Source organism: Thamnophis sirtalis, unplaced genomic scaffold, assembly GCF_051295495.1.
Source record: "Thamnophis sirtalis isolate CommonGarterSnake01/CBP01778 unplaced genomic scaffold, rThaSir2_p1.2 scaffold_14, whole genome shotgun sequence".
NCBI lineage: Eukaryota > Metazoa > Chordata > Lepidosauria > Squamata > Natricidae > Thamnophis > Thamnophis sirtalis.
Window position 1 is genome coordinate 35,066,594 of NW_028261394.1, and position 20,441 is coordinate 35,087,034.

Genomic DNA, 20,441 nt, shown 5'->3' on the forward strand with positions numbered 1-20,441 from the left:
AATAGAATTGAAGAATTTGGATGGAGCTGCATTATAAACAATAAATACTACCGTATATACTCGAGTATAGGCCGACCCGAATATAAGCCGAGGCACCTAATTTTACCACAAAAAACTGGAAAAGTTATTGACTCGAGTATAAGCCTAGGGTGGGAAATGCAGCAGCTACCGGTAAATTTCAAAAATAAAAATAGATACCAATAATGTTTTTGAATATTTATTTCAAAGAAAAACAGTAAACTAGCGGTGTATTCAATGAAATACTTCACTCACCTCATGATGCTGATGTCCCGCTGTGATGATGATGTCCCGTGCAGCCGCGGGAGCGATGTCCCGCCTCCTATGACACACGGCACAGTGATTCCTATCATTGGATCACTGTACCAGAGGAGGTGGGACATCGCTATGTGGCTGCTTGCCATAACAAGGAGGAGGTGGGACATCGTTGCAGAGCGGCAGGAGGGGGAGGAAGGGGAATCGTAAGACAGCCCTGCATTACATTAGAACGTGAGGAGGGGGGATGGTGCGGTGCGCGCTGCGCGGCAAACTGACACAGAGGGAGGGGAAACTCACAGGGGTACTGGGCCATTCACGAGTGTCACCCAGCGGCATGGCCCCGCCCCTTTTTCTCCTCCATTTCGGGCAAATTTTTCACTGACTCGAGTATAAGCCGAGGCGGCTTTTTTCAGCCCAAAAAGTGGGCTGAAAAACTAGGCTTATACTCGAGTATATACAGTATTCTGTGGGGTTTTTTGAAACATCCTTTCATCCATAGAACCAAAGAATACTGACACCATTGTTGCAAGAAGACAGAGCAGCAGTATGTTGTCCGGAAGCAAGTGAGAACATTGTCCCTTGACTGTAAATGTAGATATTCCCAACATTAAAAAGACTCTTTTCAATCAAAGTCCTAGATTAGTAATGGAATTCTGGCTGTTTAAGAAGGCCCATCTAGTCATTTATCAAGTGTTTCCTTTAAAGAGAAATCTTATTTCTTAAGTATCCAATGGCATACATTTTTGTCAATGGATATTATATTCTTTTTATCAAGAATAACTGCCCAATTATTGTTTTTTTTTAACTATTTATTCTATGGTCTTTATAAGTTACTGTCTCCAATTCTGAAGACTCATGACAGTTGAAGAAGAATTCAGACAGAACATCATCAAAACTACAAGTGATATTCTAATTTGATAAAGCTGGCATCTGCAACTTTTTTCTATCCACCAAGGATGATCAAGCACTATAAGAACAGTTGGAGGGTTTTTTTTTTTGTTTTTTTTTTTACTTTTGAGAAAGGAAAACTGCAGGATGATAGGGATCTTAAAGTATCCCGAGGAGTGTAGATGACCAAGGCCAAAATTCTATTTCCTGGAGAGTATAAAATTCTAAATCTAGGAGGAAACTGTCAACCAAACATTAGGAGAATCTTCCTGGTTCTAAGAGCAATTTAAAACTGGAATTATTTAGTCGACTAAGGAGATGATGAAGTCCCTTTTGCTGGCTATGTTAAGCATGGAATATATACCACTCTCTGTTGAGTGCTTTTAATTTGGATTGCTGAACAGAAGAGGGAGTATGATTTGCTTTCTTTTCAACTCTCATTTCCATAATTTCTATGAATAAGGTCCTGCTGATAAACAGAATATTTTCTAAGGGAAACACCGATGCATTACAGCTACATGTGGCTTTGCTAACAGCTTTAAAAGCCCCCAGATGCAAATGCCAGAACAACTTGCTACCTTTTCTCTAGAACATTTATTTATTTACTTAAAATATGGCTGCCCATTTAAGAACTCTGCTGGCTCAGAACAACAGGAAAACCAATACATATAACAATCATAAGACCATAAAAAAACCCTAATAATAGTGAAGTAATCAGTATTTCCAGAAAATGGCATCTTCGATTAATTTTGAGCTAGCTTTTTTTTTTCCGGTTGTTGGTTGTTTGGAATGGAACTCTGAATTTTCAAAACTTGCCATGAAAAATTCTGCCCACTGCAGCACTACAGTATAGAATTTCCTACTAATACCAATAAATATTTAAAAATATTTACAATCAAAATAAAATCAAAGTTTAGATAGCTGGTGTAATCTTAATTAGCAACAAAAGCAAAATTCATATGCATCTTTCAATCACTACAGTCTACACACAGTCACTAGTTCAACACATCAATGTACTAAATATTGATTAGAAATAATTTCACATACCGATAATACTATACAACATAGAACAATTAAATCTAAGAGACCTCTAAGACAATAATGTGTCCTTATTGACAAAAACATAGCCACAGTTAATAACACTTTTGGAATCTTACAGTCTTATTTATCATTAAGTTTATCAGACTTTCCTGGCAATAAACTATTAGCAGACAATCCTTTTCTGATGAACTCCAGCATAAACATTGTAAGATAAGGCACTCTATTTCACTGGATATAGCTCTTGGTTATTGCATGAATAAATCAGCAAATAAGTATGTAATTAATACTATATTTAGCCTGGCCTAGATGTGAAAGATTAATCCTAGGGTAGAGATATACAATTGTAGCAACATCATAAAACTTTATCATCCTTTTCTGGGCAACCTTGATTGAGGTGTGATCCTAAGACTTTCCTTTTGGGTAGAAATAGCTGTCATTTTTCTACCCCCTCACTCTTCCCTGTGTCTTCATATCGCCTGGTATCTGGTTGATGTTCAGGGTTCAGAACCCCGGACAGCATCCCAATGTTCGGGGAATTGGTTGAAGTTTAAAGAGGATTCAGGTTAATGTCAGGGTTCCAAGTAACACCCCCAACAGAAGAAGACTCCGAGGCTTGAAGTTCCTCAAAGTTCCACTTTATTAGAAATGTCATATTGGCACATCTGGGAAAACCCGAATCTGAAAACTCCCAGGTTTTCCCCACCCTAAAGAAAGTCCAAGCACCTACCCAGCACCCACATGCCCATCACATGGTCTTATCAAAGCACTGTCCCAACAGGAGATGCCTCTCAGTCACACCCCTCCAGGTGAAGGGCAGAATGTCCTTGACTCTCGGAGAAAGGAATGTTATTATGATTATATACCCATATACCCAGCTCCATACAATCCCCCTTCCCAGTTTCCCACAGCACTAAATGTGGCAGGCCTGAAGATCCAATGCCCAAGATGGCTTCCAGGCCTGACAATAACAATGATAAAGTCAATGTTCTGGATAAAAGAGACACTTCAATGGCATTTGGACCTCAACAAACAACAACATCCAAACAACCTTGGAAAATCTAGAGCACATTTCCATACCATGCCAAAGTTACCAAATTCATGGAACCTTGACTTCAGCACAAAACCAGCTCAATTCCCTTATCTAAATGACACAATCTATATGTTCCATCTTCCATTTACTAGCTTTTTTTTAAGATTGCTGAAGTGAAAGAACACAAAAGATTGAAAAGTGTTATCTTCTTTTCATCTCCTGAGCCTTATTTATATGCAGAGAAGCATGGAGCATCGAAATTGCTATCATATTTTGCGATCGCTGGGATTTTTGATTAGAAATTCATTTATGCAAGCTTGGAAAAAAATGTAAATAATTAGCAAATTAATAGAGACATAATAAAGTTTATCGAGGGAAATAAGCAAAGCTGTTTTCTGATATTATGCACATGTTAGATTTTCGAGCCATTTACCCTCGTCTGATTGTCATTTGTTCCCCTCTCCTTGCCAAGCTAAGTTCTGGCTTTCCTATTAGGGTCCTAAAGCCTTTTTACAATAGAGAACTAGCTGTGGCTTTGACACAAAAATTGAACTATGCAGAAGTTATGCACACATGTGCATTTTAAAGGATTAGTTCATCATGCAATCATCTCTTCAAATGTCTAGAGCTTCTCTGGCTTCCCCTAAGTCCTAAGGAAGACATCAAGAACTATTTCTTGAGCCAAATCCATATGCAGAGTGCATATTTGGTGAATTTGATGCCGTACCTTTTGCCTGGATGATAATATTTGCATGTGAATATTTCATCTTTCAGTGAGCTTTGATGATTTAGATATTGAAACAGGAAATTTCTTTTCTGAGTGAGCACAGCAGGAGAGGAAATCTTTTTCAAACAGAAGCACCACCAGCACCACCACAACAAGATGGGATTGAAAATGGAAAATGCAAATGCCATATAGATACTCAAGTTTACATGCCAGTCAATGTAAGCAAGGCTTTATTTGCTTTTCCTTTGTGGGAGTGGAGAGAACGATAGCAATATGTGGCAATGTGAGCCTCCAGAATCGCTTAGGCAAGAAACAGCATTATATACATCCACCGCAATTTCTCTTGGCTTTCAAGTTTAAAATACCCAGGAAAATCAATGGAACACTTCTGGGGACTAACTCCTGCTTGAACCTGCTCGGTGTCTGGAGGAAGGGCTGACAAATTCCTTTTTCTTTCTTGTTCTACAATTTTTCAGAATGAAAACAGCATCTCGGTTTAAAAATTCTAGAAACAGGATGTTTCAACATTCTTAATATCTCAAACAATGAGATATTTCAAGTGAAGATTTTTTTGCATCCCATGAATCATAATATGAGACAGCCATATGAGATGATGAGATAGATCGATAGATGATAGATAGATAGATAGATAGATAGATAGATAGATAGATAGATAGATAGATAGATAGATGATAGATAGATAGATAATAATGGATGGATGATGGACAGATGGATATGGTGGATGAGCTCGATGTTAATATCGAGGGAGAGAGAAAGAGATGACAGATAGATAGATGATAGATAGATAGATAGATAGATAGATAGATAGATAGATAGATAGATAGACAGACGACAGACAGACAGATATTAGATGATAGAGAGATGTGATAGATATGATAGATGATGGTAGATGATCAGATACCTTGCTAAGTTAATAACTAGGGAGTGAAAGAGAGAGAGATGATAGATAGTTGATAGATAGATGATAGATAGATAGATAGATAGATAGATAGATAGATAGATAGATAGATAGATAGATAGATAGATAGATAGAAGATGATGGTGGATGATGGTAGATGAGCAGATAGCTCGATAACTTGATAGCTAGAGAGAGGGAGGGAGGGAGATATCAGATGAGTGTGAGAGAGAGAAAGAGATCCATTGGCAAAGTGACTGTTGGAGTTGTGAATCCCTGACACGCTAACAGAACTGCCATCATGACTCAACCACTTTGGGTTCAGGTTCATGAGCCTACAGTCCGAAAGGATTTCAATTTCACTCAGCAAGTCTCCGCAAAATCTCCACAGCATTCCTGTCCTACTTTGTGTTCACCTTCCCCTAGAGGTGTTTTTTTTTAAATGAAAATAGAGCATTCCAGGAAACTCACTATGATGTGGCATTTTGCTTGGGTCTAATAAAGACATGTATTTAATACGACTTTTGGATATTCCCTCAATGCACTCCATAATGATGGATGTCCAGGCAGCCCACAGAAACTAGATAATATTTTTCTATTTGCCAAACACCGTATTGACTTTTCAAGGCTGCAATCATGCATCCATTATCCCCCCCCCCCGCTGACTAAAATAGATTCTCAAACCAAGGAGGGGGGGGAGAGAGAGAACACACATAAAAATGCATTTATATCGCCTGTTTTGAAGTGATGGGGTACAAAACCTGGCAAATTATTTCTATTTCTCTCTATTTCCCTATTGTATCTCTAGAACCCTTTTATAGAGGTTTCCAAAGAAATAAAAGCCCATCTTAGGGGCCCACCAGGGGCCCACCATTAAGTTGGCACTAGCCTCTTTTTTCTGCCTCAGATAGGTAAAAGAAAAAAATACTTGGTGGCAAATAGACTGTAGAATAAAACCAAAGATAATTGAGAGATCAAGCTTGAAAATGCTTAATTTGACTAGCTATTTCTCCAAAGTTTTCTTCCTTTGCAAAAGAGTTTCAAGGTACTTAAGAATTTCAATGATACATTTCCAGTGCTGATTCATATGGATGAGTACTTAATGTTGTATTTTTTTATATAAAGGAGAAGATATCCATACATACAGTATCACACCTATTTTTCTAAAATATTTGGCATTGCAATTACTGCTTTTGAATTTGCTTATGACAGATTATTGTTTTACTGGGAATCTATTACTGTGGTTACATTTTTTTTAAAAAAATAACTTTAATCTACTATATCCACTTTAAAGTATTTCTATTTTACTTCAGGTTTCTGTGATTCTAAAAGGTTTAGGAGAATATGTGTTAAGGCTCCGATTAATGCACTCAAGCAAATCAGAGACTTATGAATTAAAAAATAAACACTTTGTAATATAGAGACCTCACACTAGCTCCTAGCTCCTGCTTAACACTGCATATTTTAAGTGGTCCTTAAGATAGAATATGGATTAAGGGAAGTCTGGTTCATGTCAGTTCTGCCTATTTTCATTTATTTATTCATCTTTGTTCTTTAACTAATAACACATTTCCTGTTTAAACAGGAAATCCATCGTGGTTGTTTTACAGATGTTCTATCTAGGGTTTCCTTAATTTATGGACTTCTCTGAAATTACTTATTTGAAATATCATTAAACCACATACAACACTTTGTACTTCTAAGCAGTACACAACAACAAAAATGTGCAATAAATAAATCAATCATGGAAAGATCTGATATAATTTTTAATTTTTTTTAAAAAAATGATGAAGTCAATGATTTTTTTTTAATGTTTATGGATTTTATTAGCTGGAAGCAATAGTTCCGCATTAGCAACATGGCATAATAATATGCTCTACTGAGTCATTTGTGACTTTGCAGATGTCCTTAAAATGAGATTATTTAACTCTGTAGATACTCAACACACATTAAAACAAACGTTTATCTGTCTGACTATCAAATGGGGTTTATTGACCTGTGATTCTAATTGCTCCAGTTTGCCTTAGCTCTTGATGGAAAGGCATACACACTTGCCTTTCTGGCAGGGTTTTTTTTTTCTTTTCTTTTATCCTTCCCTAAGAAATTTCACAAAACCTGTCATTTAGCTGCCAGAAATGAGCTTATGAACAGTCAAGGACATTTTGAAGAGAAATGAAGCTGCTATCAAGCAGAACATCGCCGTCTCGACTATGAAACAATATAAATGAGTCTGCTAAATACCGCATGATAATGTCAGAATTGCCTGAATCTTACTACAGGCATCTCCGTTCAAATGAGAATATAACGTTAAAGGTATCTAAGGAGGGTTTTTTTTTTTTGGCAAGCATGATTGCCTGAATGCAAATATGCTCATGTTGGAAAGACTTGGAAGACGGGAGACTGCGCCATGAAAATGGTCAGGTAAGAGACAGAGAGTGGGTGGGAGGCTCAAAAGAGACCCTCCATCCACCCACCCCAGTTTCTCAGACTATAAAGGAGAGGTGGGTAGAATTGTACCAGGGGTGGGTTCTGACTGCTGCTACTGCTGGTTCGCTCAGGAATGCACTGTGCATGTGCTTGATGTGCGCTATGTGCGCATGTGCAGTACGGACAAAATTGCAGAAGTATGTGCAGAAGCAAAAAACAAGATGGCACCATCGATAGAACCAGTTCGGGGGCGTGGCAGGTCAAGTCACTACCTACTCAACTGAACTGGCCTGAACCTGTAGGACACCACCTCTGAATTGTACCTTCAAAAATTGATGTCAACCTCACCAGGAATCATCTTCTCTTAAGACTAGAGATGTCCAGTTCCCTCAACCATTCATTATACACTTTAGCCTCTAGTCCAGCCAGTTCTGATCAGTTCTGGAGAACCGGTAATGGAAATTTTGAGTAGTTTGTAGAACCGGCAAATAAGCTGGCCCTATCCCCACTGCCTCTTTTGTTGCCCTGAACAGGAGAACGGAACTGGAAAGCAGGTTAGTGGAGTGAGGAGGGAATGGGGATTTTGCATTAACCTTCCCCTGCCACGCCCACAAAGCCACGCCACACCCACAAAGCCACTCCCACAGAACCAGTAGTAAAAAAATGGAATCCCACCACTGCTCTTGTCCCCTAATAATCTTTCTTGCTCGTTGCCTTGTTTAGTGCTGTGTTTTTTTGTCCTCTCTTTGGCAGTGAAGAAGTACACATTGCTGTCATCCTCCTTGCTCCCCAGATATAAGGGACCAACATTTAATGCATCAGGCATTCTATTCTGGCAATGTCGCAAATTATCATCTAACCAATCTGGAAAGCAGCTTGGAGAAAGCTGCAGTAGGCTCAGAATGTTCTAGTATTTTTATAGCTGTACAGAAATTGACAAGTGCAAGCTTTTGTGATCCAGCGTCTTACCTTCAACCTTTGGAAGCCTGTTGCCAGTTAAAGTACCATATTCCATCCATTTGAGCAAATTAACAGTTCCAGTAAAGCTTGTGTTTATGCACAGTTATGTATTTAATCATCCAAGACTTTCTGGAAAAGAAAAAAGGGGAGGACACAGAAGTCAAGATGTAAGTCATGGTAACAACAGAGATGCCAAAAAGAAGAAATTAACTTTTAATTATCCTTCCTTCCTCCCCTCTGTGAACTTTAGAAAAGAGACAGCATCTTGGGCCCAAATTAGACTTAACGAATAACAGATGTAAATACATTTTCAGGCAAAGTATTTCCATAATAACAGCAATAGAAACCAGATCAGTATCCCGTTACCTTGAAAGTAAAAAAAATATTTATTTATTTATTTTGTTTTGTCAAGTATAGAAGATAATAGATACAAGTATATACAAGATTATGAATACATGAAATGGATACAAATAAATGGGGTTGTTAGGACAGGGATGGTAGGCACATTGGTATGCTTATCATGCCCCTTACAGACCTCTTAGGAATGGGGTGAGGTCAACAGTAGACAGTCTAAGGTTAAAGGGTTTGGGGAAGAAACCACTGAATCAACTAACACTTCCAGGCATTGATCTGTTGCTGAAGTCATATTTTTTGCAATCGAGTTTGGTGTGGTTTCCCTTAGGTTTGTATCTATTGTGTGCTTGTGTATTGTTGTGCTTGAAGCTAAAGTAATCATTGATAGGTAGAACATTGTAGTAGATAATTTTATAGACTACGCTTAGGTCAGACCGAAGGTAGCATAGTTCTAAGTTGTCTAAGCTGAGGAGCATCATCGTAAAAACATAAATTCTACAGCAGCAGTAGACTCTTGTTGCTGAGAGCTTGCTGTCCATTAGGTGGATTCCCATCTTTACTATTTCTGGGTGCTGAATTAAAAATTAAGGCAAAATAGACATTATTACTTGGTGTAGAATGGCACTCAATTTCATCTCTAAGGCAGTGTTTCTCAACCTTGGCATTTTGCAGATGTTTCTACTTCAATTCTCAGAATTCTGTCAGTTGAAGTCCACACATCTCAGGTTGCCAAAATTGAGAAACGTTGGACTTCATATATTTAAGGACTTTAGGACTACAAAAAAGGAAGGCTGAATAGCAGAGCTGGAAAGGACCTTGGAGGTCTTCTAGTCCAACCCCCTGTTCAGGCAGGAAACCTATACCAATTCAGACAAATGGTTGTCCAGTCTCTTCTTAAAAACATCCAGTGTTGGAGCAAGCATAACTTCTGGAGGCAAATCATTCCACTGATTCATTGCTACATGTAACCTGTAAGAAGCCTGTTGCCCAGCTCCAAGAGCACACTAGAGAATTAGGAAAGTCAGAAATATTTCCAACCATTCCTTTTGTTGTGACATGGTTTATTGTGGCTTCAAATCCTGCCTTGGACCATTACTGTATATACTGACCTTTTCTAAAAAAAATAAATCTCTGAAAACGTCTTCTCTTCAACTTAAAGCACTCTATTAAAGATAGCTGAAAATGCTTTGTGACACTTCAAGATCTACAAACATTCAAGAACTGTAAAAAAGCTGTCTGGGAAATGTCTGGGGAATTTTTATCTAAGGATTTTGTCAAGAGAGGACAAAAAAAAAAAACCATCTAGTGGGCATATCTCAAGATGTCACGAAGCAACACACAATACTAGGTTCAGACTTAGCATTTTTCTTACTAATATATTTTGCCGAGATTTACTGTAATTTAAAAAAAAACAAATCACAATATCTATTCGTACTTGTTTTTTTTTTTTTTCATGTTCTTTAATCAGCTAGGTTCATTAAATCATACAGTTTTGTCCTGGTTCAAGTTTGCAGCATTAGAAGCAGAGGTGGGTTGCTACCGGTTTGCACTGGTTCGGGCTAACTGCTAGTGGAAATTTGGACTGGGTCGCCGAACCGGCAGGAACAGCATGCTGGCCACGCCCCTGAACTGGTTCCCAAATCACCCATGCTGTTGCCGCATGTTTTGTAGTGATTTTATAAATTTCTGTGCATGCACAGAACAATTTACAGGCAACTGTGCATGTGCAAGCAATGCGCAGTGGGCACGTGTGAAGCAAACTGGCAGTAACACCAGCAACAACCCACCCCTGGTTACAAGTCTCATTGAAACAGATAGCCAAGGAGGGAAAGAACCAGGACATTTGATTGAACACTGCCAACAAACAGTCCTTCCTCCGATTCCAAAAACAGGATTATAGCTTTTTATTCTTGTGAATAAGCCATGTCTTAAGAAGACCGTTTATCCAAAGTGGCAAGCATAGTGATTCTTAAACCTCTGGTAATTCAGGTACAAAAAAAGAAGTTTTTTATAAAAAAGCAAATCTATTGTCCCCGTATTAATTACTTCATAGTCCCTGGTGTTTAAATGGACAGTCCTGAGACCCAAGAACCAGTTAAATCCTACATTGTCCTTGCATGATAAAAAAGATTATAGAGACTGAAAAGCAGAGGGACAGAATCTCACAGCTCCTTCGCCTGCACTGTGAAAGGATCATTGTGTCATCCTCATAAATCCTCTGCTCCGTGGCTCTTGACAACCAAAGCAATGGACAATAGAATTCTTGTATTGGACAAAACATCCCTTGTGTGCCAACGGGCTTATCTATTTAATTTACAAATGTCTTTCATTGTCCTCCAATAATTCCCCATTAGTGTTTTTTTAAATCACTCCTATTATGAAAAAGACTAAATAAATATTCACAGTTCTATGGCAAATTTGCTAGCATGAATAGCACCAATAGAAAGCGGGGGGAGAAAAGAGGCTGTGCTTTTCTTTCTATTTTCCTCCCTTTTCAGCCCCCAACCTTGTATGTAATTTGTCATTGATGTACGCACTGGATACATATGCTTTCATATAGTTTTCTGTTTTCTCATAGGGAGAGACCCCTGTGCTCACCTAGATTTAGCAATACCTATCCCTCCAAAGCCAGTTAGGTAACATAAATATGGTGTCCGCAAGTGTTCAGAATCTTTATGGATATAAGGAAATCAACACAGATTGCATATCTTGGACGTTTGTGTTTTTTAAAGCATTACATATATTTAGAGTTTAATTTTGTTACCCAGAATCTCTTTCCTCTATCTTTTTTTTCCCTCACATGCTTTTGTTTATCTGCCTTCTTTGCAACCCTTCCATATCTTTTAAATTAGGAGAGATATGGAGATAGATGGATGGATGGATGGATGGATGGATGGGTCAACAGACAGACAGACAGAGACAGATAGACAGACAGATGATGATGGATGGATATACAATGAATAGAATAGAATTCTTTATTGACCAAGTGTGATTGGACACACAAGGAATTTGTTTTTGGTGCATATGCTCTTAGTGTACATGATTGATTGATTGATTGATTGAATGAATGAATAAATTTCTGAGATGAAGGCTGCCCTTTGCCTTTGAATAATAAGCAAGCACCATTCTCCCATTATGGACAGATATAATAAGAACATAACAAAAATGAAAATTGATTAACATCGAAGTTAAATATCACTGATAAAACTATATGCAACCAATTTGGACCCAGTAATTAAGACACAAAGCTAGAAAGCAGGAAGCAGTGAGTTCTAGTCCTTCTTTATAAATAAATCCAGCTGGGTGATCTTGGGGAAGTCACGTTCAGCCCTAGGAAGAAGACAACTACTTCTGAAATTTTCCTAAGAAAACTATAGGGACTTGTCAATCTAGACAATGTCAATCCTAACCCCAAGACGACAACAACAAAAGGCAAAAAGAAAAAAAGAAACATTAAACCCCAGACAGCTATTCTCTTGCCCTATATTTAATATGCAATGCTGCTTGAATTCCTGTCTTAATAAATGACCCAATTTGAATCGTGGCAGGTAATCCTTTTCAGATCATTTATTGATTTATTTATTCATGCTTCTCATTATTTCTGGGGTGCAAATTTCTTCTAATAAAACAATTTGCATATAGAAGTAACACATGGTCTTCAAAGAGTTTGGAGTTGCAACTCCATCTCAAACAAGCGTCGTTTGTCCAATATCCAATCAATTCACTAATTTCAGCTTGTGAGAAATTAGATCAGAGTAAATCTTCCCCAATCAGAAGATGAACAAATTTAACACAATGGCTCACTGATTGAGGCTCATCTAACCCACATTATATTCAAATCAGATGATTAATCATGTTTGTTTCAGATATTTCTTGCCTGCTGTCCAATTTAGCCAATTTCTAGAAGAATTCATAATTTTAAACTTATAACCCAGTGAAAGATAACTAAAATAAAACTTAAAGCATTAATAAACTAAAGTAATTCTTTGCAAGAACAATTTTGGGAAAAAGACCCACACTAGAATATTGAAGAATATATATGGACAGTTAGACAGACAAATGACAAACATAGAGATATAAATATAGATATAGGTATTTGATAACACAACAGCCTTGCAACCATAAAACTCACTTGTTACTTTATTAATCATACATTAAATTCATTATACAGTATATCTACTGTATATAACACCATAGTAATGTCCCTATAATGTAATAATCTTCAGTTGTTAAAATGTCAAAAGATTATTTTATTAAAACATATATAAACAATTACACACACACACACACACACACACACACACACATGAATATTGAATGCAGCAGTATACACAAACGTGAGTCGGAGTTCAGTAAGCAATTAAAAGTTTTTTAAAAAAGGAAAAGAAAAAGTATTCCAGCTCCTTGGTAATGCTAGAAAGAAAAGGCACATCTATCCAGCTTCTTTATTTTTGCTCAACAAAAGACATGTGATTCATCAGACGATTGCAAAAAGCATGATGAAAGTATAGGACTGAAGTATGAAAGTGATACAAAAATAAAGCCAGAAACACCTATTTACTTGGAGTGAAATTTCCAAGAAACAGATGAATTGTATGCTAGGATACTTCTGATGTCCTTTTCAAATGACAGATAAAATAGAGGAGGACAAACGGTGCTCCTATTTTCAAAAAAGGGATAGAAGGAAAATTCAAGGAATCAAAATCCTGAAAAGGAAGCTTGGAGAACAAAATGGGTGGTATATCCCAAAGGTGCTTTTTCAAAAGGCAACTGGACTTTATTTTTTCTTTGAAGACATTTTGCTTCTCATCCAAGAAACGTCTTTAAGTCAGAAGAAGGGTAGTCTACTATATCTTACCTCAAAGATCATACTCAAATAGTTTCTCCTCAAGAGTTTCTTCTTTAACTAACGCCAGGTATCAAGTGAGATAATACCATGTCCAGTTTTATTTATTCTCTCCCTGCTGACATGGGTGAGGAGGAAGAAGGAATACTTGATAAATTTGTAGACCACCTAACATTAGGATGCCTCAGAATTATAAAATATAATTCAAGATTGTCTTGTTAACTTAAAGAAATGAGCTGAAAACTACAGAAGGGAATTTAATAAACATAATGCAAAATGTGTCATTAGGAAGCAGTAGTCAAATGCAAAGTCTAAGTAGAGAAAACAGTGAGTTGACAGTAGCACTAACTAATAAGATCTTGGAATAATTAGAGATTACAAGTTGATTATAAGTCAGGAGCATGACATAATTACTTAAATGCTAAACACATTTTTAGACCACAACAAAAGATGTACAGCGGACGCAGTGGCTCAGTGACTAAGATGCTGAGCGTGTCAATCAGAAGGTCGGCAGTTCAGTGGTTCGAATCCCTAGTGCCGAGTAATGGAGGGAGCTCCTGTTACTTGTCCCAGCTTCTGCCAACCTAGCAGTTTGAAAGCACATAAAAAATGGAAGTAGAAAAATAGGAACCAGCTTTGGTGGGAAGGTAACAGCATTCCATGTGCCTTCGGCGTTGAGTCATGCTGGCCACATGAACACAGAGACGACTTTGGACAGTGCTGGCTCTTTGGCTTTGAAATGGAGATGAATAACGCCCCCTAGAGTCTGGAACGACTAGCAACCTTTATCTTGGGGAAACCTTTATCTTTACAAGAAAAAGAATTGTTTCTCTTTTTACCCCACTGCATTTGTTAGACCAACCAATAATTTTGTGTTCACTCCTGGGCTTTGTGCTTTAAAAAAAGCATTCTGAGAATAATGTAAATAGGTTCCACAAAAATAATTATCAAATACTAGAAACTAAATTCTGTGAAACCATATTGAAGAAAGGGATAGTATTTAACCTTAAGCAGGCAAGGTTGAAGACAGAACTTTTCCCATTTCACCAAGAAAACAAATAAGAACATTTTTTTCCTACCAATTCATATTATAGACACATTGTTCTAAGTTACGGGACACTTAATTCCATTTGAATATTGGAAGGAAATAAATCTTAGTAGAAAGATTGGAACAGATTTCAACACTGGAAACAATTTTTCGGAAAAGTGCTGGGTCCAAGTAAAGGCTAGACACCATCTGTCCAAGATTTATCAGCTTGGATTCCTGCACGGAAGAGGGAATTGGATTCAGTATGAAATCACTGCCTACAGCTCTATTATTTTAATATTTTATTTAATCAGAAGTGGAAGTATGTCTGTCCAAAATATTTTTTTAAAAAAAACTTGGATGTATCCTTGAAAATGCCTCTGTTCCTATTTGTAGAATCCACAATTTACAAAACATCTTTCTTTCTCCTTCCCCCCACTGCTCTTCCTTCAGTTTGACTGCTCTCCACAAAGTCATTGGCTGCTTCCAAACCTGGTGTTGGCAATGAAAGTACATTCAGATGGGCTTGGCAGGGTTTAACAGACCAAACACTCCATGAAAGCTCCCCACAGCTGGCAACTCTATTGGTCAAAATGAACTTGTCCTGACAACAGAGCTGCAAAAATGTACGGTGGGTGAGGTCTCCAAGCCAGATCCAATTCAGGCAGTCACCAAGCCAAGACAATGGAGCGGCCTTAAATACGTGGATTGTTACCTAAAGACAACAAAATACCTGTTGCCACACAACAAGTATTTTATCTCATTTCAGTGGCTCCAGCGAGGCACCAATGTTTATATCTTTATGGTCTTTTAATTGATTAAAGTTGGGGGTATCAAGAACACAAAACCTTCAAAACAAGAATCTCAATTACAGGGACATTTTGACCATCATCATGGAGTAATAAATATGCTCTTACTGTCCTGAAAGGTTGATTTAATGATTAATGATTAAACAGATACATCCTCCTCACCTGTCTTTCATAAGTCTGATAAGACCTAGATTTTTTTTTCCCTGAGATGCTGGGATTGTATAAGTAGGATATGGGATTGTATATAGAAGGAGGGCATCTTAACTTGCTGCGGGCCATTTCCAAGGACGACAATTAGAAAGCAATTTTTGGTTTTGTTTTATATTTTCATTGTTTTGATTGTCATATTTCTGATTTTTTTGTGGTGAGTCACCCAGAGTTGCTTTAAAAGGTTGCCATATAAATCTTTCCAATGAATAAATAAACGTTATGTAGAAATGTCTTTCTGAGTCCTCACAATACCAACAAGACACCAGGCTCCAAGAAGAGAATAATTGAATAATAGAGTTGGAAGGCTATTGCTTAGAATAGAGGAACTGTACCAAAATTTTCCACCTCCATCCTTATTAATCCATAAGGACTCCCCATGGACCTCATTCAGTTGAAGCCATTTTCTTCCCCTTATGATTCTTTCCAGATGCTTCAGCAAGAATTTTCGGCATTGCCAAGCGTCTAGCCCACATTTTCTTGCATCTACTTAATGTAATTATAATTTTAAGACAAAAGCAAACTCTTTCATCATTGATTTCCCTGAGCTTGTTGAAATTTCAAGAATTAATAAGAAAACAAACAAAATCTGACAGTTCAAAATACCTGCAAAGTTCATCTTTGCACAAAACTACACTCCCCCCTCAGAGGCGGAAAAATAGATAAACTAATTGCTTTTCAGCAAAAGGAAACTCCACCCAATCATTAAGAAGAGGGAGGTAATTACTTTTGGCAGCCAATTTGGGGTGTTACGACAGGCAGGAGAAAAAAAATATGAGTTCTGTATTATTATATGCTTATTGCAAGTTAGGAAAACATAGAATTTTCCATCTCAGATGCCAAAGTACCCATGGCTGGCCTTGGGATATATGTGCATTTTGACCTGGAAACAGTGGGAGGGGGGATTGTTGTTACTTTTGTGCACAATGTTTGGGTCCATCCCTGTTTGTGTTGCCTCTCTGGATGGCGTCCTTCCATACAGCACTAGAAGTTGAGAGGAATGACGAGCTTTCGTCATTTCTTGAGGGTTTTCTAAGAGTTTGCTTACTTTTATTTGGGGTCATGCTTTGGTGTCTTGTGGCTTTACAGACATATGGTACTGCTTCAGCAGCACAGCACAAGAGTCACTTCAACAAGACCTGGAATTTTAATTGGAAAAAGCTGTTGGGTCTACTGCAAAGATGGGCACATATCCAGAGAGTTCAGGGTAAATAGCAAACACCCTATATATCATCTCTCTTGGGCAGCATTAATTGTGCAGCTGACTAAATTGCTGATTTATTTGTAGTTAGTGTAGATTGAAGGTACGATTTGACATTTTGACTGTTTTTGAAATGCCTGAACTAGTAATTCCGTTGACAAGCAGTCTTCTTGAGTCAATAGGGATCTTCTACCTGTAGCAAATGTTCATGACTTTAAGATGGGTGAACTTCAATTCCCAGAATTCTGCTGCTGAAGAATTCTGGGAGATGAACAATTCTTATAGTCAGCAAGGTTGAGAAATAACTGTAGTGGCAATTCTCACTGGCATGAGCAAATCATCATTTAGTGTAGTATCGTCTCTTACCAATGTATCTTGAATATAATGCTTCTTTGTGAAACAAGTTTATGAATGCTGCTATCCATTTTACATTTTTTAGAAAATGGCTTAAATAGGAGAGATTATTTGATCCCCTAGTTTCTGAATTGTTGAACATTGAAAAATAAGATCTGTGAGAGAAGAGATCAAGACTTACATTTGGTCAGGAATGCAGTTGCCATGCTCTGGATATCATTCTAAAATTGGGAGCAAAATTTGTTCCAACTTGGTATTCATAAACTTATTCTCTATTAAACCTTATTTAAAGCCATCTGGGTAAATGTTCATCAAGACAGTTTGTTGCAACAAATTCTTTAAGTTTACGATGTGCTCTGTGAAAAATCACTTAATCCTTTCATAGGTAGATAGATACCGGTAGATAGCTAGATTAGGTAGGTAGGTACATAATATAACAAGGATTTGGATGGAGCTGCATTATAAATAATAAATACTATTCTGTGGTGTGGTTTGAAACATCCTTTCATCCACAGAACCAAAGAATAGATAGATGAGATGTATAAACTAGACAAAAGAGACAGATAGATAATGTCGTTAAATTCTTCCTGTTTCTCCATTATCCCCAGGATTTTTTAAAAGCACTACGCAAAAACTGTCATTTTTATCAACCAAAATATCAAGAGCTCTTTTCTGGTCAGATCTCATTAGTATCAATATAAAGTTAGATTTATTACCCAGTGTTTTGCCTTTATTTAGCATTAACCCACATTTGACATTTTGTATAATATTCTCAATCTTTTTGATAAAAGATATCAAGACTGAGCCTGGGGCTTTATTATATTAAATATACTGGCTGCCCCATCTCTCCATCCCCTTCCCTTTTTTTTGCCATGATAGCAAACTTTGGGACTATTTGAGAAAGAATCTATCATTTAACACAGGAAATATTTTGCATGAATTCAGGAAGTTCTTTGTCTCAAGAAGCCAATTTGGATTTATAACTCAGCATCATGCATTGTATTAAACCATGGCTTATTTGGACAGTTAAAATAATAAGCTGCTGTCAACTATTTTAGCTACAAATCACAATTCTCAAATCCAATGGGCTGATTGCAAGACTGTGATCAGTCCAAACCACACAACATTACCACGTAGCACAATATGTGGATTCTAGCAATCTTAAATTTTAAGGGCAAAGTCAAAAAGCATTTCATTCACTACCTTTCTTTTCTGCAAATGTATCAGTTAGGCTTCCATTTGCTTGGTTAACATCACAATGTTTAATGAAAGGCAAGTAACTTCCAGTGTCTTTCTTGATTATGGATGCCCTCTAAAAATTATAGATTTATTCTAAGGAACAAAAGACAGACTGGAAGGCAAAACAGAGGGGGGCAATATGCAAGCAACAGGTCTGAGCATTTATTTAGAGTGGATGCCTCATCAGGGGCTAAATCTAAGGATTTAGTGTATTTTTGATAGGATTTGGATCAATGCTGGTTTTAAAGTATGTCCCACAGGGATGTTAAAGAAAATGAGATTTATCCTGCTTAATCCTATGGGGGGGAAAACTACACAAAACAAGAATTGGCTTTTTCAAATTGGTTTGGGATGACAATATGCCCACACTAAAATTGATTTTAAGTTGGTTGATTCTGTTGATACCTGTATAATGAATTAATATTATGGCAATGTCTGAATGAGAAACATTTTTTTTTAAAAAAGCTAAATGAATATTTACCAACAAGAACTGGGTAAAGAAAATGGGGGTCCTCTGAGCATGGTTGTTTTCTTGCAGTCATTTCATTACAAGACTAACAGTATGAATGTAGAAGTGAATGCATTTTGCTCCCTGATTACATTCAAGTGGCTTCCATTGTCACTGTTGGTGGGATGTTATTTACTATTTGATTGTTTGTGTGAAGCGGTAGTTCCTTGATTGGTGTGTTTCCACCTTGCGTGTTGGTCTACAATTAAACCTGGTGTTTACTGCGGGTGAGGAGGCGTGCTACTCTCTTTGTTTCCTTTTTAGTTTTTTAATGTTTTGAACGTTGTTTACCTTTATGAACCTATTGATGGCTGAACAAAAGACCTGGAAAGAATCTGTCCTATAGCAAATACATCACCAGCTCTGTCTATTTGGCCTGTCTGTCTACTTTCCATTCATCCCTTACAAGCCTTGTTCACAATGAAGGGACACGAGTAGACAGTTAAATTGCAGCTATCATTATTGGCACACACTCCACAGTGTCACAGTGTAGACAGTGATGGCAGCATAATGTGCGACTTTTTACCAAGTGCCTTGGTGCCCATGATGGACAATGGCATTATCATTGATGTGCCAGCTACCACATTGCTTCTATAGTTCTGCTGAAGACCAGGGAAGATTCCAATTCTGGGATCAGGAACTTCCTTCCTGTCCTTTAATGCCTCTACCATTTGTCTACCACTATCCTGGCACTGAATGGTAAGAAATTAATATAAAATTCTTAAATAAAAATTAGGCATTGTTTTATCTATCATTAAACTATGTGGCCCCCACATTTAAGGGTTTCTGTAGTGAAAAGAAGCTAGGACATTCACAGACTCCTGGGTTGAAACTCGTGGCTTCTTCCTCTCACCTTTCTGGATACTTGGCATGGTACTTATTGGCCTCAAAGTCACCTTGAAATTGTATCTTTGCATACTGGCCATCTCTGACCTTAGCTCTAGGTAAAGTTCCCCACACACATATGTGCTAGTTGTTCCTGACTCTAGGGGGTGCTGCTCATCTCAGTTTCAAAGCCAAAGCGCTGTCCAAAGATGTCTCCGTGGTCATGTGGCTGACATGACTAAACGTCAAAGTCTCATGGAACGCTATTACCTTCCCACCAAAGGTCGGTCCTAATTTTCCACTTACATTTTTACATGCTTTCGAACTGCTAGGTTGGCAGAAGCTGGGACAACTAACGGGATCTCACTCTGTTATGTGGCACTAGGGGTTTGAACGACAGAACTGCCAACCTTTCTGATCAACAAGCTTAGTGTCTTAGCCACTGAGCCCTTGACTTTAGCTCTACCTCAGTCCTTATAAGGTAGGCTGAATGGCAGACCACAGTTAGTATTCGATTGAAGCACTACTTTAGAAGCTCTACCATAATATTTTGTGAATGGACAGGTCCACTAGCATCTCTCTCCCATCATCCCTCTTTCAAAACCTCCTAGAAACATTTTAATAATTTCCCTTAACCGATATCACATATTGTGCTTGAGGCTTTCTGTATCAATGAGATTGATGCTTGCAGACCCCCATTTGCAGGGTTACGATAATGGAAATAACACAAAATTCAGGCTAGGCTACCATTGAGAAATAACTCTGATGAAGCATAACATCTCAGGTGCTGCTCCCAAATTTCATAC

The 20,441-nt window shown here is 37.7% G+C and overlaps 1 protein-coding gene across 1 annotated transcript in view; it reads right to left on the minus strand.

Moving 5' to 3' along the window:
• Positions 1-20,441, minus strand: part of CDH11 (cadherin 11) — a 124,870-nt gene that overhangs the window by 63,751 nt on the left and 40,678 nt on the right. Inside the window, exon 2 of the mRNA XM_014068321.2 lies at positions 8,275-8,394. The gene's annotated coding sequence lies outside the window, so the exon portion shown is untranslated. The remainder of the gene's footprint in view (positions 1-8,274; positions 8,395-20,441) is intronic.